This window comes from Dama dama, chromosome 11 (assembly GCF_033118175.1).
Source record: "Dama dama isolate Ldn47 chromosome 11, ASM3311817v1, whole genome shotgun sequence".
Taxonomy (NCBI): domain Eukaryota; kingdom Metazoa; phylum Chordata; class Mammalia; order Artiodactyla; family Cervidae; genus Dama; species Dama dama.
This window is the reverse complement of record NC_083691.1, coordinates 101674653-101700451: the sequence shown is the minus strand read 5'-3', so window position 1 is coordinate 101700451 and position 25799 is coordinate 101674653. Positions and strand designations below refer to the sequence as shown.

The following is a 25799-nucleotide window of genomic DNA, read 5'->3' as shown; positions in this document are numbered from 1 at the left end:
TGTCCTTTCAAAAAAGTATCATATTTAAATTTTGGAATTTTTAATAATGGCTGAAATATTCTCATTGGACAAATCCTTCATAGAGTGTGAGAGGGAGAGTTTCTATTAGTTCAGCTAGATATAAAGGGAAACTATCAAATAGCAGTGTGTCTAGCAAGTGTTAGGTTTACTTTCTCTTAGGAAAAGATAAAGCAGGTTGTCTGTCCAGGATGAAGGCCAAGACAGTTCATTCATCTTTCTTCTCTGCCATCCTCAGCATTGGCTTTTCCTTGAAATTGCCTTATGGCTTTATTAAGGTTGCTGGATCTCCAGCCATCACCTCTTTGTCCCATACAGGAGGAAGAAGGGACAATGAGGGGGAAAAGCTAACAACCCTAGATGTCAAGCTCCTTTAAAGAGCCTTCCTAGAACCCCCAACTAACCCTTTCTGCCTAAAGCTTTCACTGGCCTCCTATCTGGAGAGGATCCTGGGAATTTTTTTTTTTTTTTTAAACTGGGCACATTGCTGACCCTGACATAGCTCTCACTGGAGGTATCAGGAGGGGAGTACAAAGAGACTGGTTTCCAGAGCTCTGAACAACTGGAGGAGACATTCAAAGGGACTGAAATCCCTTTGATTTTTGTGTTATATCTAAATAGAACTTCTTTTCATTCATGCATTTTAGCAAATATTTCTTTTTATCCAGTAAGATAATGAAAATCTGAGTGCTGTTTTGTTTATGGAGTATTTACTTGGCAGCAGGCCCAGTTCTGGATGTGTTGTATATATGATCTCACTTAGTCCTCACAGAAGTGTGTGCAGAGTCCATCACGTATCGTCCCTATTGTCCAGATGAGGAACCTGGGATCCAGAGGGGTTTAGGAAGATGAGTAACGCCACACTGAGCTTGGCTTTGAAACCCACCATCTGGTTCTTGGACCCAGAGATGTGAACAGGCAGACAAGCTCTCACCTATCGTATCTTTCTGGTGAAACAGACATAAATAGATCCAGGAACATCAGGAGGTTGCAGGTGCCCTAGGAGACTGGCCCAGAGAGATGGGGAGCTCTCATCTCCGGCAGTACCTCATGCCTGGAGAAGACACACTGTAGAATCAGGTCCGAGCTGAGCCTTCTGCAGCCCGCCTCCCCCAGGGGATGCACCAAGAATCTCAGCTAGGTCCGGGCTCATGACTCACCCTCTTCCTTGCAGCCAGCTCTTCCCAACTTGGATGGGCTCCCGAGTCAGGACCACGCCCTTCCAACCCTGAGCTGTAGCAAGGAAACTGCCCAGATCCAGCTTCAAAGGCTGGGCGGGGGTCCAGGGAAGAGAAGAGTGACTTAAGGAGAAGAGGCGGGGCTCCGAGGGCCTGCAGTTTCTTCACACTGCTCACCCTGGCCTTTGCCCCACACGCCTCCTGATACCTAGGGACACAGTCGGGGATGGGATGCCTGGGGGCAGGTGGGGGGGGGTAGTATTTGCTGTTAGCACACCTTGGACCTTCCCTGGGCCGGGAAGATCCCCTGGACAGAGGAGCCTGGTGGGCTATAGTCCATGGAGTCGTAGAGAGTGGGACACAGCTGAAGCCGCTAACACACACCTTGGACCTAAGGCCCCTCCTGTGCTTTCCACACCGTCCCAGGGTCTTCCTCTTTCAGTTCCTGACAGACAAGGTGGCCAGTGGAAGGCATAGTTTGTAAGCCCATGGCCGTATTTTCTGTGTGTGCAATGCAGAGGAAGGTCCTGGGAGGGTCTTGTCACGGAGACTGTAGGCTGGTCCTGATTGGGGGAATGGTTTCTGAACTGGGGGTGATCCCCTGGATTGTGAGTGGCCCTCTAAATTGTAGGTGGTCCTTTGGACTGTGGATGATCCCTGGACTGTGGGTCATGCCCTGGACTGTGGGAGACCCGCTGGACTGCAGGTGGTCCTCTAGACTGTGGGTGGTCTCCTGAACCGTGAGTGGCCCTCTGCAGTAGGGGTGGCCCTCTGCGAGTTGTCCTCTTGACTATGCGTGACCCATAGCAGTGCCTCTGAGGTTGGCCAGTGGGTCTAGCCTGTTGTGTGTGGTTGGTGAGGCTCACTTCAGTTTTGGAAGTGACCTTGTGGGTTTTCAGATAAGGATTCTCAGAGCAGAGTCATATGCTTGTGCTTCTTTTTACTTCCCCATTCCTTATTCTCCCTGTAAGTGCTCCACTTGTGCAGAGGATTTGTCCAGTGGGTATGGGTTTCAGTCTCTAAGGCTAAGGTATCAAAGCTAGTGTGTGTGTGTGTGTGTGTGTGTGTGTGTCCGTTGCTCAGTCGTGTCTGACTCTTTGCCACACCATGGACTATAGCCTGCCAGGCTCCTCTGTCAATGGAATTCTCCAGGCAAGAATACTGAAGTGGGTTGCCATTATCTTCTCCAGGGGATCTTCCTGACCCAGGGATCAAACCTGGTTCTCCTGCATTACAGTTCAGTTCAGTTGCTCAGTTGTGTCCAACTCTTTGCGACCCCGTGGACTGCAGCACCCCAGGCTTCCCTGTCCATCACCAAATCCCAGAGCTTGCTCAAACTCATGTCCATTGAGTCAGTGATGCCATCCAACCATCTCATCCTCTGTCGTCCCCTTCTCCTCCTGCCTTCAATCTTTCCCAGCACCAGGGTCTTTTCCAATGAGTCAGCTCTTCGAATCAGGTGGCCAAAGTATTGGAACTTCAGCATCAGTCCTTCCAATGTATGTTCAGGACTGGTTTCCTTTATCATTGACTGGTTTGATCTTGCAGTCTAAGGGACTCTCAAGAGTCTTCTCCAACACCACAGTTCAAAAGCATCAATTCTTTGGCGCTCAGCTTTCTTTATAGTCCAACTCTCACATCCATACATGACTACTGGAAAAACCATACTGGAAAAACTTTGTGTCGACAAAGTAATGTCTCTGCTTTTTAATATGCTATCTAGGTTGGTCATAGCTTTTCTTCCATGGAACAAGTCTCTTTTAATTTCATGGCTGCAGTCACCATCTGCAGTGATTTTGGAGCCCCTCAAAATAAAGTCTCTCACCATCTCCATTATTTCTCCATCTGTTTGCCATGAAGTGATGGACTGGATGCCATGATCTTCGTTTTCTGAATGTTGAGTTTTAAGCCAATTTTTTCACTCTCCTCTTTCACTTTCATAAAGAGGCTCTTTAGTTCTTCGCTTTCTGCCGTAAGAGTGGTGTCATCTGCAGTATCTGAGGTTATTGATGTTTCTCCCAGCAATCTTGATTCCAGCTTGTACATCATCCAGCCTGGCATTTCACATGAGGTACTCTGCATATAAGTTAAACAAGCAGGGTGACAATATATACTCTTGACGTACTCCCTTCCCAATTTGGAACCAGTCTGTTGTTCCATGTCCGGTTCTAACTGTTGCTTCTTGATTTGCATACAGATTTCTCAGGAGGCAGGTAAGGTGGTCTGGTATTCCCATTTCTTTAAGAATTTTCCACAGTTTGTGGTGATCCACACAGCCAAATGCATAGTCAAGCAAGCAGAAGTAGATGTTTTCCGGAACTCTCTTGCTTTTTCGATGAACCCATTTGCAATTTGATCTGTAGCTCCTCGGCCTTTTCTAAATCCAGCTTGATCATCTGGAAGTTCTTGGTTCACATATTGTTGGAGCTTCACTTGGAGAATTTTGTGTGTTATTTTGCTAGCGTGTGAGATGAGTGCAATTACGCAGTAGTTTGCACATTCTTTGGTATTGCTTTCCTTTGGGATTAGAATGAGAACTGACTTTTTCCAGTCCTGTGGCCACTGCTGAGTTTTCCAAATTTGCTGGCATATTGAGTGCAGCACTTTCACAGCATCATCTTTTAGGATTTGAAATAGTTCAACTGGAATTCCAGCACCTCCACTAGCTTTGTTTGTAGTGATGCTTCCTAAGGCCCACTTGACTTCACATTCCAGGATGTCTGGCTCTAGATGAGTAATCACACCATCATGGTTATCTGGGTCATGAAGACCTTTTTGTATAGTTCTTCTCTGCATTCTTGCCACCTCTTCTTAATACCTTCTCCTTCTGTTAGGTCCATACCATTTCTGTCCTTTATTGTGCCATTGTGTTACAGGCAGATTCTTTACCGTCTGAGCCACCAGGGAGGCCTGTCTAAAGCTAGAACACTCTTTTATTTTCCAAATCACACCACAGTCTCCTCCAAGCTTACCCTGCCCCTACTGTATCCCCTCAACCTGGCTGCTGGGGAATTCAGATTCTTTCATTATCCTTGTTGGTCCTGGGTCATCAAACAATCTTGGGGTCATGTGGCACCAGAAGATGGGGGCGGGGGCGGTAGTCCAGTGAGTGAGGCGGCCGCCACAGCTGCTGCTTTAACACTGAAGGCATGGCAGGCGTGAGGCTCCAGAGTTCCTCTGCATCCTGCTCTGCCAATCAGGGGCCGCATGACCCGGTGATCTGTCCTGTGACCAGAGGCCCCCTCATTGGAGGTATGCTACTTCTCCCGCGGCCTGGCGTGGGCCCCTAAGCCTCCACAGCTGCCCTTGGCCGTGTCTGATGGGAGTGCCATCTGCCTGATCGGTGCTGCCCAATGCCTGCTGCTGGACCACTTCTGACCTGGGCCTCTGTCTTGGCCTGGGGGGCTAGAAAGAGCAATGTTAACAGTGGAGGTGAAACAGGACACACTTGGGCCACCCATGGGAGTCACATGGTGTCCTCTGTGGCTTCCCAAACCCTCTAGAGCATGCCATCCTATATGTAACCATAGCCACATGTAGCTAGTGTGACTGAGGAGCTGAATTAGACTTTTTTTTTTTACTTCATCAATTAATTTAAAAGTGAGTGTGTGTAGCTGTGTGTAGCTAGTGGTTACCCTATTGGACAGCACAGATGGAGAGCTTGTTGTCCTAATCTGGGTTGAGGGTTGGGCCATCACCCCGAGAAAGGATGTGGCCCTGGGGTGAAGGTTCAGAATGGGGCACCTTGTCTACTGGGGTCCCCAGAAGCATGTGTGCCTCTCCCAGGTGGAGATACCTTCCACCAGGAGGGTGGGCCAGGCAGATGGAGATCCTGGGCCTTGGTCCCCAGTGGCCATGAGCCTCGATGTCCCCATCTCTGGGGGATAAACCCCCAGGCGACCCCAGGTGTGGGGCCTGTCCAGGCCCAAGGGTCAGTGTGGCTTCTGGAACCCTAGACCACCAGGAGATGGAGATTCAACTGTCCATCCTATCTTTTTTGTTTTAATTTTTATTTTATATTGGGCCAAAGCTGATTAAGCCTGGCGTGCTGCAGTTCATGGGGTAACAAATAGTCAGACAGGACTTAGAAACAGAACAACAGATACTTGATTAACGATGTTATTAGACATGACTGAAATGACTTAGCATGCATGCGGGTACAGCAGTGATTGAGTTATACGTGTATAGGCATCTATTCTTTTTCAAATTCTTTTCCCATTTAGGTTGTTACAGATTATTGAGCAGAGTTCCCTGTGCTATACAGTAGGTCCTTGGTTATCCATTTTAAATAGAGAAGTGTGAATATATCAATATCTTTTGTATTTACTCAATATTTGACACGTGTTTCTTGAGACCCGTGGAGACCTATGGGATCAATGTTCCAGGGCAAATGTGGCTGTGAGGAGGGCTTCTGGAGGAGGGGGCACAGCGGTGCCCAGCGAGGGGGCCTTATGTGTAAAGGGTGGTCTCTCTAATGAGAAGACATCTGAGTGGAGATCTGAGCGTAGGTGTGTGAGTGTGTGTGTGAGTGAGTGTGTGTGTTGCTTGTTTTCCCTGTGCCGGTCTGGCAGCTGGAGTGGAGCTCTGGCTGCCCCTTGCCAGCCGCGTGGCCAGAGCCAGTCACTGAACCTCTCTGACCCTCCGTACACACAGGCATGGGGACACACAGTGGCCAGTGCTCAAAAGTTCCACCTGGAGTCATCTTCATCATGAAAACATGTTTCACTTCCCACTGGGAGTTCCCTGGGTTCCCCCGCAGTCCCACTGCACGAGCCCCATATCTTTATAAAAAATTTTTTTATTTTGTATTGGACCATAGCTGATTAACAGTGTTATTAGTTTCAGGCATACAGCAAAGTGATTGAGTTATATATGTACATGTATGTATTCTCTTCCCATTTAGGTTATTACAGAATACTGATCTGTCCTTAAACCGCTTCTCTCCATCCAGACATAGATTAATCCAGAGCCTCCTTCCTGGCATTCACACATTTTGGACCTATCTCTGCCCCTGAAGCCACCCTGTCATAGCCAGGATAGTAATTATGGTCATAATTCAACACATGCCTTAGCATCCATTGATCAATTATTTTGTCCCCCAAACTGCTGAGTTATAACACAAGCCCCGGCTTCTTCCACGCCAGAGCACTTCCAATGTCATGGACATCACCATTTGTGTCCAAGCTCTTTCTTCTTCCCGTGGTTCCTCAAACATGCAGCAACCTTGACCCCGTGCCCCTTCATGGCATGGACTGCAGTTCTCTGATGTCCCTCTTCACCGAAGCCCCATACCCTCCCTGCTAGGCTGAAGGTTTAGGCCAACACACTCATCAGCTGGACCCTGCCTCTTTGTGGGGATCTGTTTAAAGCCACATCTCTCTCATTTTGCATTTTTGATGGCGATTTGTTTTTGGCTTTTTTAAACAGAAGTAAAATTTTACATTTTCCTTCGTTTGATCTTCTAGATTTGATCCGTATATCCTCTAGTTAAAATGTAAGGCTTCTCCTCACCAGCTATCTCTTACACACGGTGGTGTACATGTGTCAAAGCTGATTTCTCCTTTCGTCCCACTCTTTCCTTCCCCCGGTGTCCACAGGTTTGTTCTCTGTATCTCTGGCTCCATTCTTTCCCTGCAAATAGGTTGATCAATACCATTTTTTTTTTTAGATTACAGGGAGCCCGGTCTGGTGCTCTGTGATGACCTAGAGGGGTAGGGGAGGGAGGCTCAAGAGGGAGGCAATATATGTATAATTATGGCTGATCTGCATTGTTATATGGCAGAAACAAACATGACATTGTAAAGCAATTTTCCTCCAATGAAAAAAAAAAATTGTTAAATGTAAAGCTCCACATCATTGGCCAGTTGGAGGGGTAACCATTTTATAAATTGGCCGGAAGATATTTGACTCAGTGGAGACCCAGAGCAGAGACCTGTGGTGCTCCACTAGTGATTGTCTTTGAGGCTACCAGCATCTACCGCTCTGGGCCCTTCACTCAACACAAACAACTCACCTTGCAACACAAGCTTCAGTGATGTGGATGAAAGGATGAGTAACATGCCATCAGATGTGCGATGTGATCTTATAGACAGGTAGTGGGCATGGCAATAATTTAGACACTCAACCAGACTTCTGATGGGTAGATGGGTAGTCACCCTCTTTCTCTCCTGTTCTCTTCTTTCTTTCCCCCATCCTCAGGCATGAGAAGCTTTTGGGAAGGCTAGCTAACTCTTGGGTAGCTGTTAATTAGATACTGGGGCTTCCCAGGTGGCACCAGTGGTAAAGAATCTGCCTGCCAAAGCAGGAGATGCAAGAAATGCAGGTTCGATCCCTGCGTTGGGAAAATCCCCTGGAGGAGGAAATGGCAACCCACTCCAGTACTCTTGCCTGGGAAAGCCCATGGACAGAGGAGCCTGACAGGCTACAGTCAACGGGGTCACAAAGAGTTGGACATGACTGAGCACAAAATTAAATACTAGCAGTAAGTTACCTTAAATTCCTAGAACATCTGAACTCTTGTTCAATGGTCCCAGTTTTAGTTGTTTTACATAGATATCCTCAGAGTTTGTGGGCTGGATGCATCTGATCCGCTCAGATTTACCTTTCAAGCTGGAGCCACTGAGCCCAGTCTGACAGACGGGAGGCTGTCTGTGTGCGGTCCCTTTGAAGTCCCCAGAAGTGCCTGCTCAGGGTGAAGGTCTGCGGAGGGAGAGGTGAGACGTGGAATGAGTACAGACTGCCACCCAGCAGCACGAACGGTGACTGCAAACTCTGAGCTTCCCCCGGAGAAAGTGAGTCTCCCAGGCTCTGCCTGCTGGCCCTGTGCTCACCGGCTAAGCCCATCACCAGCCAGTAGCTCGGTGGAACGGGAAAGTCACTAGAGAGGGGATTTTATTTTCCAAGGGCACATCCAGATGAAAGTCTTTCAGGATCACTCAAGTACATTGTTTCCAAGAGAAGACAACTCTTTTGTAACCTCTTCCGGAGCAACTCTCCTGTGCGCAGGGAGTTTCGCTGGGTGCTCTGTGGTTGGTGAGTGGTGGGGGCATCCTCCAATCACGGGCACCCAGAGGCTGGCTCCTGCAAAGGGCTCCTTAGGGGGCCCTGACTTCACAGCATCTCTTGAGATTTCCACAAGTGTCCAACTCTTTGCAACCCCATGGACTGGAGCCCACCAGGCTCCTCTGTCCATGGGATTTCTCAGGAAAGAATACTGGAATGAGTTGCCATTCCCTTTTCCAGGGGATCTTCCTGACCCAGTGATGGAACAATGTGTCTCCTGCATTGGCAGGCAGATTCTTTACCACTGAGTCACCAGGGAAGCCTCTGAGATGACCATATAGAATGTCTCTTTTAATCTACAAATGTGGGAAATAAGGAATAGGGTTTCCGGCTTTAATTTGTTTGAAGAAGTTTCAAAAATAAAACTGTATTAAAAAGTGTTCAGTGGAAAGCTCATTCCCATCATGGTCTCTGATCTGGTTCCCTCTGACGCCCCCTCCATCACCCTATTCTTAGTTTCTTATGTATCTGCCAAGACTTTCTTTATGCAAATATAAGCACATAGTTGAATGAGTCTTTTTCTTTTCTTTCCTATTTTCCGCAAAAACTATCACAGTAATTTTTGACTGTGAAACCACTTTGTGTGTGAAGAGGATCGGCTTGTGGGCGCCAAGCTCAGTGGTCCCGAGGTTAACGCGATCAAATCTCAGGGTTCAGGGGCAACTGGCCCAGTGTCCCTTTCTCCTGGTGTCCTGCTGGTAGGGCTGTGGGCTTGTCCAGGCATCCAGGTGACAGATGGACAGGCCCTCACAGTCTAGGAAGTCATGTGTGCATGGGCCCCGGTCCCCAGTGAAGCCCCAAGAGGCAGAGGGGTGAATTGTTATCATCAGGAGCAGGCGGTTCTAAGATGCATTCCCAGGGCTGTGTCTGCATCCCCCAAGGTGATGGTTCGGAAAGCAGCTGAGGGCCAGGAAGGAGAGACTCGATTCTGACGGGCGGTGCTTCCTGAGGGTCACAGGCCCCCAAAGTCACTTTGACCCCAAATTGTATTTATAAAGCAGACAGATGAGGAAATGGAGACTGCAGGTTCAAAAGAATTATCTCAAAATTCTTCTGAGCGAATGTCCCTGCCTATTGAAAGTCATTGAGTTTTCGGTGGTGAAAGGCGTCTCAAGAAGCCTTGGCAGGCTTTCAGTGAGCGCCTTCTCTGGGCCAGTGTCTCACACACCCTCACTCCCCAGATACCTCTTAAGGATGGTCCCCATTCCTCAGAGAGGAAGCAGCAGCTGAGTCACGCAGCTGACGAGTGGAGGAGCCAGAGTCCCGGGCCAGCTGGTCCCAAGGCCACGCCAGCTTCTCGATGGACAGCTGAGGTCTCTGAGGTTTCCTAGGTTTTACCTTTAGAGCACCCAGGAACTTAGGTGGCAGAGGCACCGCAAAGACCCAGGCTGGGTGTCTGTTTTGATAAGAGACAACAGCCCACTCTCCTATCCAACCCTGTTCTTTTTAGACACTGGGCTGGCCAGGGAGGCTGGGCTTTGAAGCCCTTCCTCCTGAGGACCATGGTAATCAGCAGCAGGATTTTGAGCTGGGTAACACCTTTAATTTGACTCCATCTCAGTGCAGATGTCAACTCTGATGGAAGAGGAAGCAAATGACAGGTGCTTCTTAAGAAGGGAATATCTTTGGGGGGAATGAGTTTGAGGGAGGAGACAGGCAGAGTCGGTGACAATGAAAGTGAGTAGGAGTCTGGCTCTGTGAGTCACCATCAGGGGCCCCTGGGTGTGTTCGGGTTGGGTTGTGTCACCCCCACATTCACCTGTTGAAGTCCCACCCCCGCGTATCTCAGAAGGAGGCCTTATTAGGAAATAGCATCAGATGTAGTTAGTGAAGATGGGGTCCTCCTGGAGTCGGGTGGGCCCCTAGTGCATGATGGCTGCTGTCCTCCCAGGAAGGGGACCTCTGGGACAGGCGCTGAGAGAGGGTGTCAGGTGAGGGTGACAAAGGACTGCCAGGAGCGAGCAGGGTGGCTGGAAACAGCCCTGGAGGCTTCAGAGGCAGCCTGGCCCTGGAACGCCTTGATCGCGGACTTGCAGCCCTCGGAACTGTGAGATGATACGTTTCTGTGGTTTGAGTCCCCTGGTTTCCTTTGAGGCATTTGGTGATGGCAGGTCTAGGAAATGAGTACAAAACAGCGGCCATCCTAAAAGATGCTGCAGGAGGCGCCTCTGAGCAGCTCTCCACCCGCGCCCAGCTCTGGGTGGATTAACCCTTAAGAAGCATCTCCAGCAGTCTATGAGTGAATGACTGAGGCAGGCCATCAGGTTTTATTTAAGCACATAAGATGTTCTCACTTTTCCTGCAGTGCCGAAAGGCAACGGCTCAAAAATGGAGTGTGGTCTCTACATTTGCTGAAAGAAAAATTTACAAAGGGAAGACAAGGCAAAGTGTGCTTTATCCTTTCAAGTCTGATGCTCCATGCTGGAAGTAGGCTGTGGGGCGTGTCCACAGGCGGGCAGCTGTTTGGGTCAGTCACCCCCCAGGGCCTTCACCTGAGCGAAGGGCTCCATGTAAGCAGGGAACCGCACACGAGAACAATCGGAGCTTTCACGGTCATTGTTGTTTTCCAGCTTCTTTCCCTTCCACCCATGCTCACTCTCATCACTCCACATTTGCAGAGTGGGGCAGCGGTTCCCTAGGGGCCGGGAAGTCACATTTTCTGGGGGGACTTTTTCCACATTTCTTAGTTATTGAACACGGGTGTCTGTGAGCCTAACATAAACACGGGTTTGACAAGCAGTTCAGAAAAACAGGAACCATCAATTCATGAGAACTTAAAGAAAAAAAATAGTTTAAAGAACCGAGAAGTTGCCACATTATAGTGAAAGAAAGTCAGGTTTGGGAAATGACAAAAGTGAGCAATTTTCACCTCGAAAACCTGGTGGAATCAGTTACACAAGATGTAACCACACACAAACACAGGCATTTCTTATCACATAAGAGCATTTACAGTCAAGAAGCTTCTTTCAGAGTATTTCATGGAAAGTTATTTTAGTAGCAAGGGGAGCCTTCAGCAATGAGTAGTCGTCAAGTGAAACCCTGAGTTCAAAGTCAGTAGACAGAGGAGCCCAGACTCAGAACACGAGGCGACTGGCAGGGTGGGCGCCCACGTGCACAGCCCCTGCCTTGGGCACTGTGTGCTGCCCTTGTGACCAGGCAGTGGAGACACCAGCTGCCGGGGCCCCCTGCTTGCCACCGTTTGCTACAAGGGCCAGACTTTAAATTTTTAAATAGTTCTTATAAAATTGAGGGCATGATTTAAAGCAAAGCAAAAACTGGGTGTAAAAAAATACAATGCCCGTGGGATGTGAATGGCTTATTCCCTTAAGGTAATAGCTGAAGAAAATATAAAAGCCCCAGGTGGCAGCGGCCTGAGGATGGAGGCACTGTATGACTGTCCCAGGGCAGAAGAGGAGCCCTGCTGGGACCCTCAGCCCCTGGACGCCTGTCATGTCGCCAGGTGCAGGCTTTAGAGATAGAGATTGGGAAGAGACTGATGCCCGCCTGTATTCTCACTGCTAGAGCTTTCTGCGGTTCCCATCACAGTGTTTCCTTCTAGGCTTTCCCCTCGTATGGATTTAGTAATTGCTTAAGTAATCTGTAATATAATCTTTAAAATTTAGACTAGCACACTTCATGGAGCACCCTTTAAAAAACAAAAAGTATGTATATATATATTTATTTTTAACTGAAGGATATCAGTGTTGTGTTGGTTTCTACCAAACAGCAATGAATCAGCCATGGGTTTGCCCAAGTCCCCTCCTACTTGATATCCCTCCCGCCTCACTCCCCATCCCACCCCTCTAGGTTGTTACAGAGCCCTGGTCTGAGTTCCCGGAGTCCTGCAGCAAATTCCCGTTGGCCATCTACTTCACATGTGGTCATGTGTGTTTCTATGCAGAGCACCCTGGCCTTCATTTTTGGGTTCAGCTTACCTTGCAGTCATGCACAACTAGTCTACAGAAGACTCTGCATTTAGGGATGTCTTCAGAATTTGCCCTCTCTGCTGAAGAGTTTCTTGGCATAAACCTTAAAAGGTATAGCTATACTCTTAAAAAAAAGTGAAGGAGTAAACCCAGCCTCCAGAAACACTGATTTTTAAAAACAAATATATAAACTACAGATTGTTCTGGGGAGAGTTGGTTTAAAGGAGAAGTTGGTTTAAAGGGTGTGACATCAATTATTCTTTTAAAAATTGTCCACTCATATTCTTTCCCTATTTTCCCCTTCCCTTCCTTCTTCCTTCCCTCCTCTCTTTCTTTCTTTCCTTCATTTCTCCCCCTTCTTTCCTCCCTCCCTCCCTCCCTTCCTATCTCCTTTCCTTCCTAGTTTTCTTTTTTGTTGTTGGTTCTGTAAGAGCTCTTCAACTATTCTGAATTTTAAACCTTTGATATATATACCCTGCAGATATTCTTTTCCCAGCCTGTTGCCTGACATTTTACTTTGTTTCTTGTGTCTTATTCCTTTTATAGAAACATTTAATTTTATGTAGTACAATCTGTTTTTATTTCCCTGACCCCCAGGTTTTAGCTTGCTTAGAAAATATGCTCCCACCTCTAGATTACAAAAGTATTCTCACATATTTTTTTGGTCTGATGTTTTATAAATTTATTTTTGAGCTTTAAAATTCCAAGTCCATGGGGATTTATTTTTGTTTATGATTTGAAGTTGTGGGGGGATGCCTAATGAGTCTTTAAATGGCCAGCATTTTTTCCCCAGTATTATTTTTTAAGCAGTTCACTCTTTCCTGCTGAAATTATATTGTACATTTATACGTTTTTAGGTTGGGGGAGATGGAGGGCGTGGCATAAATGATTCTGGGTGGAAGGTGGGGTTGAGGGCTTTGACACAACACCTCTGCCTTTCAAACATCCTGTGACCTCAGGGCTGAGGGACGCTCGGAGCTTTCAGAGAATGTGAGATAGAAAGAGGAAGGGGCAGCGGCAGATAAATGGGAGTACGCAGACAGTGGGCACAGTCAAGGGGACAGAAGCGCCTCGGCAGGGGAGAGAAGACGTCAGCAGAGGGCGTAGGGGAAGCTTGGAATAAACAGGTCCTGTGGGCAGCCGGTTCATAGAACACAGACACTCGGTGCATGCAGGCATACTGGGCCGGGTGCTGAGGAGACTCGTGGGTGCTGGGAGAACTGGGTTTGGATGAATGTCTTCACATGGAGAAGATCTGACCTAAACGTGGAAAAGTAGACATGCCATCCAGAGAGAAAAGAAGCCTGAGTTTTCTGGAGCCAAAAACAAACAGATCAATGAAGATAACCTCAAGATCAGGTATGGACACAATCTTTAAGAAAGAGCCTGACCTCACCATGTGGAGGTGGAATCAAGCCAGATGATTAGAGGGGCTGCCAGATCTGCTAAGGGCTTGAGGCGGGTGGAAATCTGGGGCGGGCATCCAGAGGGCCAGTCTGAGAGCCTCCTTTGAAAGAAGGCTTCCTGAGAGGCCGTGATGTCTGTCTTCCCACCGTGAAGACTTAGGGTGAGACCATTAAGTCCCCAGCATCCATGGCAGAGATGGACCAACCTCGGAGGTATGGGCTCTATGCATCACACAGGTCCCTGTGCCCAGAAGGTCGGCACTTGGTTTAATGCCCGCTGTCACCATCCTGAAATTCTTCAAAGTGTTTAAACAAGGGACTCTGCAGGTCCCGTGGGCCCCCGGTGTTCTGCATCCAGGCCTAAAGGTGGGGAACAGGTCCCGCCGCTGTCCTGGGAGCCATCCCATGTCTTCCTGCTCACTGGGCTCCAGGGAGCCACTGCCCGAAGGAAGGTGGGGCCCTCAAGAGGCAAAAAGACTGGTCCTGGGTGACTTGGACTCTCCACGGCTGCTTCATGTAACAGCAGATCCTGATTTATGAAAGGTGGCCTGAGAGCAGCTGACGGAAATGAAGGGGAAGAGTGTGTGTGTAGGGAGGAGTTTGCAGTGAAATTCTGCCCCCTTGAAAGTACCCCCAGTCCTGTGAGTCCCTGCAGTTGGGCTGTGTTCTATGCATTGCAAGGACCCACAGAAAAGGGAGCCTGCCGGCAGAGGCCCAGGTACTCCGCTGAATGGAGGGTGCAGCCGTCCGCGCACATCTTCTAAATTGGTTCTCTTCTAGAACTAAGCGGCTGGGGGAGTGGGAGGCTGCTGTCTAGCACAGGAGCTCAGCTTGGTGCTCCGTGATGACCTAGAGGGGTGGGGAGGGTGGTGGCTGAGAGGGAGGCTCAGGAGCAAGGGGAGAGATGCATACTTATGTCTGATTCCTGCTGTTGTCCAGCAGAAGTCAGCACAACATTGTAAAGCAATTATCCTTGAATTAAAAGTAAATAAAAACAACAGTGTTTTAGAAGAGAGGCCAGGGGCCTAAGGGATTGTAGCTCTGTCTTGATCAAAGCCATCGCCCAGGGGGTGGAGCTGTTGGACTATGTTCCAATGGACCTGTCTCTGGGGAGCCCTGAAGACTGAGAGAAACGTCTTCTGGTGAGGAGTGGCCTCCCCGTGCAGGAGGCGCCGCTGTGGCTTCAGCACCCGGGAGTGAGGTGGCCCCTGAGGGGTGTTTCTGGACATGAGGCTCAGGCACCCTCCAACTGGGGGAAACTTGCTGTCAAGCTATAAAGGAAGCACAAGGACTCCCCTGGTGGCTTGGGCAGTAAAGAATCTGCCCGAAATGTGGGAGTGGGTTTGATCCCTGGGTGGGGAAGATCCCCTGGAGGAGGAAATGGCAGCCCACTCCAGTGTTCTTGCCTGGGAAATCCCATGGACAGAGGAGCCTGGCGGGCTACCGTCCATGGGGTGCAAAGAGTCAGACACGACTGAGTGACTGACACACACATCCACACAAAGGGGCCTGATGACAGCCTACCTTCCTGCCCCAGTTCTCCTAAACCCGGGACTCGGATGAGTTCTCCTTCTGGATTTCACAGATCAGCTTTTGACCACGTGCGCCCACTGAGCTCAGCCCACTGCGGGGTTCTTGGAAGCTGGTAGCTCAACCAATCTGATCGCTGCTGAAATGAAACACCCAGGGCTTCTGACTGCAGTTGCCAGCCCTAGGAAGCAGAGGCTTCAAAAAACCTTCTCTGCTGCTTTCATGTTCAGGCTAGTTAGAGGTCAAGCTGTTCATTATATAGCCATGTAAGTGAGGGTGTAGACCATAATAAAGGCTATGCTCCCCAAAGAGCCTACACCCAAGGATAGAGTGGGAAAGTTCGAGTTAATTCAAGATTTTTTATAAACTGCAGAACTTCTCAGAGCCTTTGGCCATGCTTTGTGAATCCCTGAAACAGCGTAAAATAAGCGGTTGGTGGCAGATGAGGGGGGAAACCTCTTCTCATTTATTTCTTGGAGAATTTTATAGAACCAGTGTTCCAGTGAATACAATTTTGGACACACAGTGCAATATTATAGAAAATTAGAATGAATATTTTTGTTTGGGCTGAAAGGTGACATTTGGATTGAAACTTAAAAGTGGGAAAAGATCCTTAAATGGGAGGGGTGGACTTCCCTGGTAGATCAGATGGTAAAGAATCCACCTGCAATGCAGGATACTCAGGTTTGACCCCTGGTTTGGGAAGATCCCCTGGAGAAGGGAGTGGCTGCTCACCCCAATATTCTGGCCTGGAGAATTCCATGGACAGGGGAGCCTGGCAGGCTACAGTCTGTAGGGTCACAAAGATTTGGACATGACATCACTCAATGGGAGGAGTGGCATGGTCAGAGGCAAACACAGCCTGTAGAGCTGGCTGGCGGGGAGGAGCCTGGGCGTTCTGTTAGAATCTCAATTGCCTGATCACTGTGTAAGGCCTTTAACCTGCAGGAAGTGTGTGCGCATGTGCAATACTTAACGGTTTTGTAAAACCTGGGACAGGATGCTGAAGCTTTAGAAAAATGACTTTATGGGAAGCACTAAAGACCTACTGGTCTTCCCTGGTGGCTCAGACGGTAAAGCGTCTGCCTACAGTGCTGGAGACCCGGGTTCAATCCCTGGTTCAGGAAGATCTCCTGGAGAAGGAAATGGCAACCCACTGCAGTACTCTTGCCTGGAAAGTCCCATGGATGGAGGAGACTGGTGGTCCATGGGGTCGCAAAGAGTCGGACATGGTTGAATGACTTCACTTTCACTTTCACTTTTCAAAGACCTACTGGAGATTTGGAGCTCGCTTGGAAGGCACTTGTCACGGAAGCCTGGTGTGCATGGCCAGGAAGGAGTGACCTGGCCCATGGCAAGGTGGCAGATGGATACATGAGAGCCATAATCAAGACAGAAGCGGCGACTGGGAGAACTGGCTGAGTTGCGAAACTCCAGGTCGCCCACGCCACCCTTGACATTTGAGAACTCAGAGCAGATGGTAACACCTGGGCCAGTCTACACAGATGGGCAAGGAAGATAGCTGCTACCACGTGAGGGGTGGGCATGGGGTGGAAGTCATTTCTCTCGCCCAAGATTACAGAGGGATTCCCCATTTCCCTCAGGTGTGGTGGCTGAGCAGCACCAGTGACAAATGGGAACACCTGCATGTCAGGTGTGCGCCGTGGTGGGGGCCCTGCCGGCCACCGAGGCATGGCCAGCTCCTTCGGCCAGCTGTCTGCGCAGAAACTGCGTGGTGACCGGAGGAAGTTGGAGGCATAGACAGGCCGTTTCAGTGATGGACGGCTAAGCACTGCCAGGCGGTAACTGCGGTCCCAGACATGTATTTCGTAAGTCATATTCCAATTGCATCTGGCTCTTTTAAAGCATAGGAATTGGACTTCCCTGGTGGTCCAGGGGTTAAGAATTCACCTGCCAATGCAGGGAGCAGGGGTTGGGTTCAATCCTTGGTCCAGGAAGACTCCTCATGCTGCCAGGCAAGTAAGCCTGTGTGCCACAACTACTGAGCCCACACTCCAGAGCTGGGAAGGCACAACTACTGAGGCTTGTGCGCCCTAGAGCCCATGCTCCGAAACAAGAGAAGCCACTGCGGCGAGAAGCCCGTGCACCACAGCTGGAGAAAGCCCATGTGCAGCAACGAGGAGCCAGTGCAGATAAATAAATAATTATTTTTTTAAAAAGATAAAGAAGCAACAGCCAGCCCACAGCTGTGGCCACTGCCTTAAAAAAAAAAAAAAAGCAGAGGAATTTCTTGTTATTTGGAACCAGCAAAATCCACTATCCTCTGAGCTGCCTGTCTTGGAATCTCACAAATTTGCACATTGAAGTTCTTAATAAAGGACTAAGTAGATAATTCAAACAAGCCCTGTGGTTTGGAAGTTACAGGTTCTGGGGCTGAGTACTGAGACATTCAGGAGACAAGGTTGAGGAACAGCATCTCCTAGAACCACACCACGTCTGGGTCAAATGCTGCACATTCAGACCGTCTCCTAGAGAAGTTCCCCCGGCCTCTGCTCTAGGTCTGTTCCCACCCAGGCACACGTATATGTGTGAGTGCGCGCTCACGTGTGGGATGCAGACACTGGGACCATGAAGTTTTAACCCCTCCTTAATTAAGGCATATGACCAGGACAGACTGATGGAAGGTTTTTAGTACTTAGAAGGGCAGACCTGATAGTCATTGTACATTATAAAGAGCACCAAAATATACCATGCGCAATGAGGAAGTGGGCTTTCCAGGTGGCACAGTGGTAAAGAATCCACCTACCTATGCAGGAGACGTGGATTTGATCCCTGGGTTGGGAAGAAACCCTGGAGAAGGAAATGGCAACCCAATCCAGTGTTCTTGCCTGGAAAATTCCATGGACAGAGGAGCCTGCTGAGCTACAGTCCATGGGGTCCCCAAAAGAGTTGGACCCAACTTAGCGCACACACACACACACACACACACACACACACAATGAGGAAGTACTGAGATCCAAATGAAGTGAAAACCCACAGATATTTTATTTAAGCACCATAGGTTCTGATGAGGATGCAGCCATCCATTAGAAAAGAATTCTGGTGGAAATGACAGTGAGGGATATAAAGCTACACTGAAGGGGGATTTGGACCACGGGAGTGAATGACTTACTCTGGGACCGTGGTATCTGCCAAGGAGGTGGGGTCTGGACCAGATCTTGGGAGGCAGGTAGACAGGGACGGACAGTGGTGAGAAGAGAAGGCTGTCCAGGTGTGGGTGCCTGCAGGTGTGAGATCACAGAGGTGGCCGAGTCCAGACTGTGCCTGAGACGAGGGCTGGGTGTCATCTGGCTGGTGAAGGAGTGAACAGAGGTAGAGAAGGAACTCAGCAGACAGGAGTGTGTCCTGATCAGACCTGCTGTGACATGAATATGCAAATGAGTATTACCCCTCACCCCAGACCCTCAGGACATCCATTCCGCCCAGGTTAAGATTGCTCAGAGAAGAGGGCTGGAGCTCCTTCTGCAGCAGTCCTCTCAGAGCCCTGGAGAACCACAGTGGGAAGAGCTCTTGCCCCCGAGCTCTGGCTCAGCAGGGCCCCCACCAAGCTCACTCTACCTGGCAGTTTCTAAACTCCCTCCCATGGGATTTGTCCCTCTGTTACGCATCCAGAAAAGCATGGTGGACCCCAAAAGCTTTTCCAGAAGAGCTTGAAAACTGAACCTGAAGCAGCCCAAACCGTGACTGGCAAACCACAAGGTTTGTCTGAATTATTCACTTAGTCCTTTATGAACAGCCTCAGTGTGCAAATTTGTGAGAGTCCAGGACCAGCAGTTCAGTGAACAGTGGATTTTGCTGGTTCCAAATAGCATGAAAAAGCCCTGAGTTTTAAGAACCAGATACCTTTAAGAATATTCTTTATGAAGATGACTCCACATTACGTATTTGGTCTCTCTTTTTCCTACCATCTTAGAGTGTCACAGTGCTCAGCCTGGATTCAACTGCTTCTCCCCACAACTCTCTCTCGCTGACTCTACCAGGAGAGGTGTTACCTGTGTGATCCCATGTTGTCCATGTGGCGGTCTTGGCTCCACATCGTAGTTCTTGTTATTTAGGATTCCACACTAAGTTTTATGAAATCACAGTTCAAAAATTGGCTGGGACCATGTGAGATGAGCATTCTCTGAGCACTTGCAGGCTGGTGTGGCCTCTGTTGTTTCTGGTGGCCCAGGAGATACAAACCCTGGACACCTTGCCACTGTTTGTAAGGAAGTAGACAAACCAAAGTGATTTCGAAATGTGTAATTGATTTACTGGGGCTGCCATAACAAAATATCTTAGACTGAGTGGCTTAAACAACAGAAATGTATCTGCTCTCAGCTCTGGAGGCCAGAAGTCCATGAGCAAGGTGTTGGCAGGTTTGGTTTCTTCTGAGGCCTTTCTCCTTGGCCACCTTCTCGCTGTGTCCTCACATGGCCCCGCCTCTGCTCGTGCATACCTGACGACTCTCTGTGTCTCCTCTCCCTCTTTTTTTAAATTTACTCTTGCCTGCACTGGGTCTTCGCTGGGTCTCCTTTGCGAAGGTTTTCTCTAGTTGCCACGAGAAGGGGCTACTCTTCGTTTGGGTGCACAGGCTTCTCTTCGTGGTGGCCTCTCTTGCACAGGCTCTAGGCTGGAGTGCTTCAGTAGGTGCAGCACGCCGGCTTTATAGATGGGGCTCGCAGACTCTAGAGTGTGGGCTCAGTAGTTGTGGCATACGGGCCTAGATGCTCCAAGGCATGTGGAATCTTCCAGGAGCAGGGATTGAACCTGTGTCTCCTGCATTGGCAGGCGGATTCTGATCTACTGTGCCACCAATGAAATCCCCCTTCTTCTTATAAGGACTGTCATCTTGGATTAGGGCTCACCCATATGATTTCATTTTGCTTAATTCAACTCTTTAAAGACCCTACCTCCAAATGCAGTCTTATTCTGTGGGATTGAGTGGGGGTTAGAACCTCAACATGTAGATTTTAGGGAAACACAATTCAGCCCATTTTTGGATGATGCATTTAAAAGACTCGAATCCATGCCAATGGATGAATTATGCAGCCAGTGACTGGATGAAATGTTTGGCCAGTTGACATAATTTCTCTTGATTATAAAGATAAAATACGTTCACCTTTGCATTCTTCATTCTGGCTTCCATGCTTTAAATAGCAAATTCAGAATTTTGCTAGCTAGAGTGTCAAATCTTTGATCAAACAGTATACTTTTATCTGTACATATTTTGACCCATGTTCTTGTTGCGGTTCAGTGACTAGGTTGTGTCTATTTTGCGACCCCATGGACTGTAGCCTGCCAGGCTCCTCTGTCCATGGGATTTCCCAAGCAAGAATACTGGAGTGGGTTACCATTCCTTTCTCCAGGGGACCCAGGGATCAAACCCATGTCTTTTGCATCTCCTGTGTTGCAGGTGGATTCTTTACCATTGAGCCACCAGGGAAGCTATATTGTGATCCATGGACAACTGCAAATAGGTGGGATATGATTTTCATGCTCATGGGAGCATAGGGGCTCCTAATCTTCAGAAGAGGACCCTTTATTCCTGTGATAAGATGTCACACCACCTGCCAAATGCCTTGACCTACTTGGTCCCCCTGGCAGAGGGCAACTCTAGTGGTCAGGCAGACCAATGACTGGATCAGCTCCACCCCCTGGGAACTGCTGACTCCCCTCTCAGACTTGAACTTCCTGCCCCAGGCAGGTTTCTCCCGTCGCAGAGAGGCTTCCATCTGGTCCACCTTCCACTCTTCTTCTCCATGCATGTTTCAAGTTCAAATTGTATAGACTCCTCCTTTGAAGGAGGAGGTTGGAGGTTGGAAGAGGTTGGCTATTTTTGGTGCTTTTCTGCCCTAGATTTTTGGGTTTTATTTCTTTTACTTGGCAATTTTTGATATTAATTTCTCCCACATGTTCTAGTCACCTAGGAAGTCACTATGGTGATGACCAGATGGAGTCAAGGAATGCCTGAGTGAGTAACTTAGGTCTCTCTCTCAGACTTTGAATCTGTTTAATGGTGGCACTAGTGGTAAAGAATCTACCTGCCAATGCAGGAGAGGCAAGAGATGTGGGTTCGATCCCTGGATCAGGAAGATCCTCTGGAGGAGGAAATGGCAACCCACTCCAGTATTCTTGCCTGGGAAATCCCATGGACAGAGGAGCCTGGCAGGCTACAGTCTATGGGGTCGCAAAGAGTCAAACATGACTGAACACAGCACAGCATGTTCCCAAAGACAGTTCACCTGGGACTTCCCTGGCGGTCTAGAGGTTAAGACTCTGTGCTCCCACTGCAGGGGGCACAGGTTCGATACTTTGTTGGGGAATTAAGATCTTGCATGCTGCGCAGTGTGGCCAAAAATAGGGAAACAAAAATATATGATTCACTTGACCTTCTTTTGGCAGCTTTGGTTCTTTTATCACTGGATTCCCACAGACGAAGGGTTGGATTTTGAACCCACCACATACTAGTTACATAAGTTAGATTAACTCAGTTTGTATTCCCAAGTCCCAACATCCTCATCCATAAGATGGTGGTAAATGATAACACTTATTTCTGTTTTAAATTTTTTTTAAACTTTTAATTTTGTTTTGGGGGCACAGCCAATTGACAATGTTGTGATAGTTTCAGGTGAATAGGGAAAGGATTCAACCATACTTTTATTAAAACATGTGTCCATTCTCCTCCATATGCCCCTCCCATTCAGGTTGCCATATAACATTGAGCAGAGTTCTATGTGCTATACATTGAACTCTTGTTGGTTATCATGTAGGTCCTTGTTGGTTATCCATTTTAAATATAGCAGTGTAATACCTATTTCTGAGGCTGCTGCCAGTGTCAAATGTAAATCTCTTAACACAGAGTTCAGTACTGAGTAGGTGCTTGGAAAATGACAGCTACATCGTAATATTTACTCTCACTTGGCTGTGACATCTCACCAAGTTATTATTCATTCCCTAGAATCATCTCAAGCTTCAAGAGGACCCAGTGACCATCTCATATAACCCCATCTGTACCTCTCTACTCTCCAACATCTCCTCTAATGACCAGATGCCAAGGACATCTTCTAATGGCTAGTAAAGTGGAGTCTTCATTAAGCCAGGCTGTTTATTGGAAAATCTGCCAAATTCTGATCTACATTCAGCCCCTTGTACAGAGCAGTTCAGCCTGTCTGTTCCCAGGCCTCTCTCATGGCCCTCCAAGATAATCCAAGACCCAACTGAAGACGGGTGGATGTACTTCTCTTCTCCTGCACCTCATCCCCTGAAGCAGCCAGATCTCTTCCTACCTCTCCCAGCCCATTCCTTCTCAGTTCCTCTTTGATTTACCCTCCATGTCTTCTTTCCCCTTCACCCCAACTCTGAGCCTCGCTCCTCTTCCATAGTCATCTGGTAGTGGCATCTTTGGTTTGCTCCAATTTTTATCTCTTCTTCACCCTTGAAACCTTTAAACCTATCAGTGCTCACTGTCCACACCTCCAGAAGTCATCTTCCTTGGAAGGGATGATGATGCAGATTTTATAGAACCCAGTTGAAAATCTGATGTCTTCAATGATGAAGTTCTTTCAGGAAATCATTGATGTTAGATTCTGAAACACCTTTCCTGTCTTAAAGAATGAAGTCCCATGTATGTGATGGGGTTCAATCTTCCTCTGTAGGATCAATAACAACAATGTCCCAAAGGATCTGAGTGATTCCCCAGCTATACCTGAGCTATTTGGTGGTTTCAAACCTTGGCCCCAGATTACCCTGACCAAGTGAGTTCATGTGAGTCCCTAAAAAGTTGTTTCCCACCTAGGGTACAGGTTACTGGCCGAATCCGGGATGAACTGTTACAGGTGGGACCTCAGACACGCTTATTCTAGGAAGGCAGGTCCCAGGGAAGCTCGCTGGGTATCCGGGAGCTTGTCTGTCTTCCCTGGGGTGACTCAGAGCAGAGCATCTGTTGTTCAGTTGCTAAGTTATCTCTGACTCTGCGACTCCATGGACTGCAGCATGCCAGGCTTCCCTGTTATCATCTGCTGGAGTTTGCTCAAACTCATGTCCATTGAGTTGGTGATGCCAATCAACTGTGTCATCCTCTGGGGTCCCCTTCTCCTCCTGGCTTCAATCTTTCCCAGCATCAAAGTCTTTTCCAATGAGTTGGTTCTTCATGTCAGGTGGCTGAAGTATTAGAGTTTCAGCTTCAGCATCAGTCCTTCCAACAAATATTCAGGGGCATCTGACAGTCCCATAACTGAACACCAAGATGCTATGTTCCTTTATTTTTTTTTTTTTTGGCCATGCTCGGGAAGCATGTGGGATCTTAATTCCCTGACTGGGGATCAAACCGGGAGCCTTGCATTGAAGCTCAGAGTCTTAAGCAATGAACCATCAGGGAAGTCCCTACATTCCTTACAAGTTTATGTAAAGACACATCTGTGATCCCTGTGGGATGCAGGGCCCCTCATCTCTTCCCCACATCAGCCTACAGCTGTAGAGTGGCAAACTCAAAGCTCCTCAGGGAAGAAGGCAGGGAAGGAAGATGACAAACGTCTGCTGCAGAGTGCAAAGGGAACTCAGATTCTCAGATTCCATCCATGGGTAAAGAAGGGACATGGTTCCCTGAATGTCAGGACACTGGGGAGTGTCCTGAACCAAGATCAGCTTTCCCTCCCAGATACCAGCTATTTTCACTGACAGAGCTGGTGGTGAACATGGTTTTCTTACGTGGAAACAATGAGATCCTTGATGTCACAACCCAGAAGTAACCAGATGTGTCCACACTGACCAGGGAGAGGAAGGCCATTCTTGAGTAAATGGTGTCCAGAAGTTGGACAGAATTCGTACATCTGGTTGTTCTGTTCCCCCTTAGAGGGATAGTGTGTGGTGATTAAAAAAAAAAAAAAAAAACTACAACAAAAAAAACAAACATTTGGGGCTCCCCTGATGGTCCAGTGGCTAAGACTCCAAGCTCCCAGTACAGGGGGTCTGGGTTCCATCCCTGGTCAGGAAACTAGATCCCACATGCCACAACAAAAGATTCCACATGTTGAAACTTAGACCCAGTGAGTGTGTGCTAAGTCGCTTCAGTTGTGTCCAATTCTTTATGATTCTATGGGCTGTAGCCTGCCAGGCTCTTCTGTTCACGGGACTCTCCAGGCAAGAATACCCAGTGCAGCCACATAAATAGACAAAAATAAATATACAAAATATATATATATTTGAAAAATGCCTTGATTTCTAGATTTTCCAGAATCTTGGGCAAGTTAATCTCTTCTAAGTCTTATTTTTACCGCCTCTAATAGAGACAGCACTCATCACGTGGTTCCCACCTAAGGCAGGGGTCACGCTCAACTCAGTAACGGGTGGGGATCTGTGGACAGCCTGGGAGGATTCCACCTGTGTAAATACAGCTCTCCTCAACCTGGCCTTGTGCCCAGCACCTGCCATGGAAGCAGAAACAGCCTCTAAGTTTGCTCAGAATCCCTTGCAAGGCCAGGTGGGCTTGGTTGTGCCTTACATACGACAGGTCTCACCGTGAGGGCTGAAAGGCATCGCTCTCAACGTGGATCAGCTTTACACTGAGTCACAAGTCACTAGAGGATTTCTTTACTACTTGGGGCTTTCCGAGAAGTGTCTGTGCTTGGGTAGTTTTTGTCTTATAAAAGTTTCCCACCTGCAGTGGAGTTTATAATTACTTCAGAGCTTTTTATAAATGAACTAGATTTCCTTTGCACTCAGGATAATTTACAGAGTCATCAGTCACTTCAGTGCAGCTGGGAGCTTCACACCAACCGTGCAAACGCACCTTGAAAATGAAACTGCATGTAAGTGGGAGCCAGGAAGCATGCCTTTGAGGGAAGCAGAAACAACTGTCCAACAAATGGTTGCTCCTGTGTATCTGCTAATAAAAACTCTTGACATTTTTAAGAAAAAAAAAATCCCAAATCATTCACCAAGATTTATGTGGATCTCATAAATGAAACAATAAGGATTACGAGTTAAAAAAAGAATCATTCTGGTCTAAAGCTTGTATTAAAATATCCTTAAATGATTTATTTAGCTGTAAAAGTGCTGGAAGGCATGCCTTTCTGCCCTCCCCTGCATATCCTGCCCCACCCCCCATTTTACCGACACTGTTTCTGCTTGGGAATTTTTTTGGTGAGCATGGATGACACCTTAAACTACTTGAGTTAAACTGCAAATAAAGTCACACATTATGCAAACAAAAATGACTGCACTTCCCAATTTCGAGCGACTTGAATGTGAACTGGACGTTCGCCTTCCTAAACCCCAGGAGATTCCGGAATTCTAGAAGGAGTCAGAACACACCCGCAGTTGTCTCCTGCCTGGGACTCAGTGTCATTCCTGGCACGTGCCTTTCAACGGGTCCATTTCTGTTAAAAGTTTGCTCTTAGCCTCGGGGCTTTTTTCCTGCCGCTGCACCTAATTCATTACTTTATAGTCTAGATTGCCCTTCGGAAAGGAGAATCTTGTCTCCAAATTGCATCTGGGCATTTTAAAGTAAATAGGATGCAAATATTTAGCTGGCCTTGTATGTACTTAACTTCAGACTGAATAATGAATATGTAAGACAGAACGGGGGTGGGGTGGGGTGGGCGGGGAAGTCATTTGCATAATGGTGTTTGCTGCGGGGTGAAACTGAAACCCCGGCTGTGTGGGTGGGGCCCTGTTTC

At 48.1% G+C, this 25799-nt stretch overlaps 2 long non-coding RNA genes across 4 annotated transcripts in view; both read left to right on the top strand.

The window, feature by feature from the left end:
• LOC133065227 (uncharacterized) overlaps window positions 1-25799 on the top strand; it is a 269805-nt gene that overhangs the window by 4948 nt on the left and 239058 nt on the right. The gene's annotated exons all lie outside the window — the stretch shown is intronic.
• On the top strand, window positions 9158-25571 carry LOC133065228 (uncharacterized). The gene is made up of 3 exons (XR_009694872.1): window positions 9158-13543; window positions 16389-16949; window positions 22082-25571. It is a non-coding gene; the product is annotated as an uncharacterized LOC133065228 (long non-coding RNA).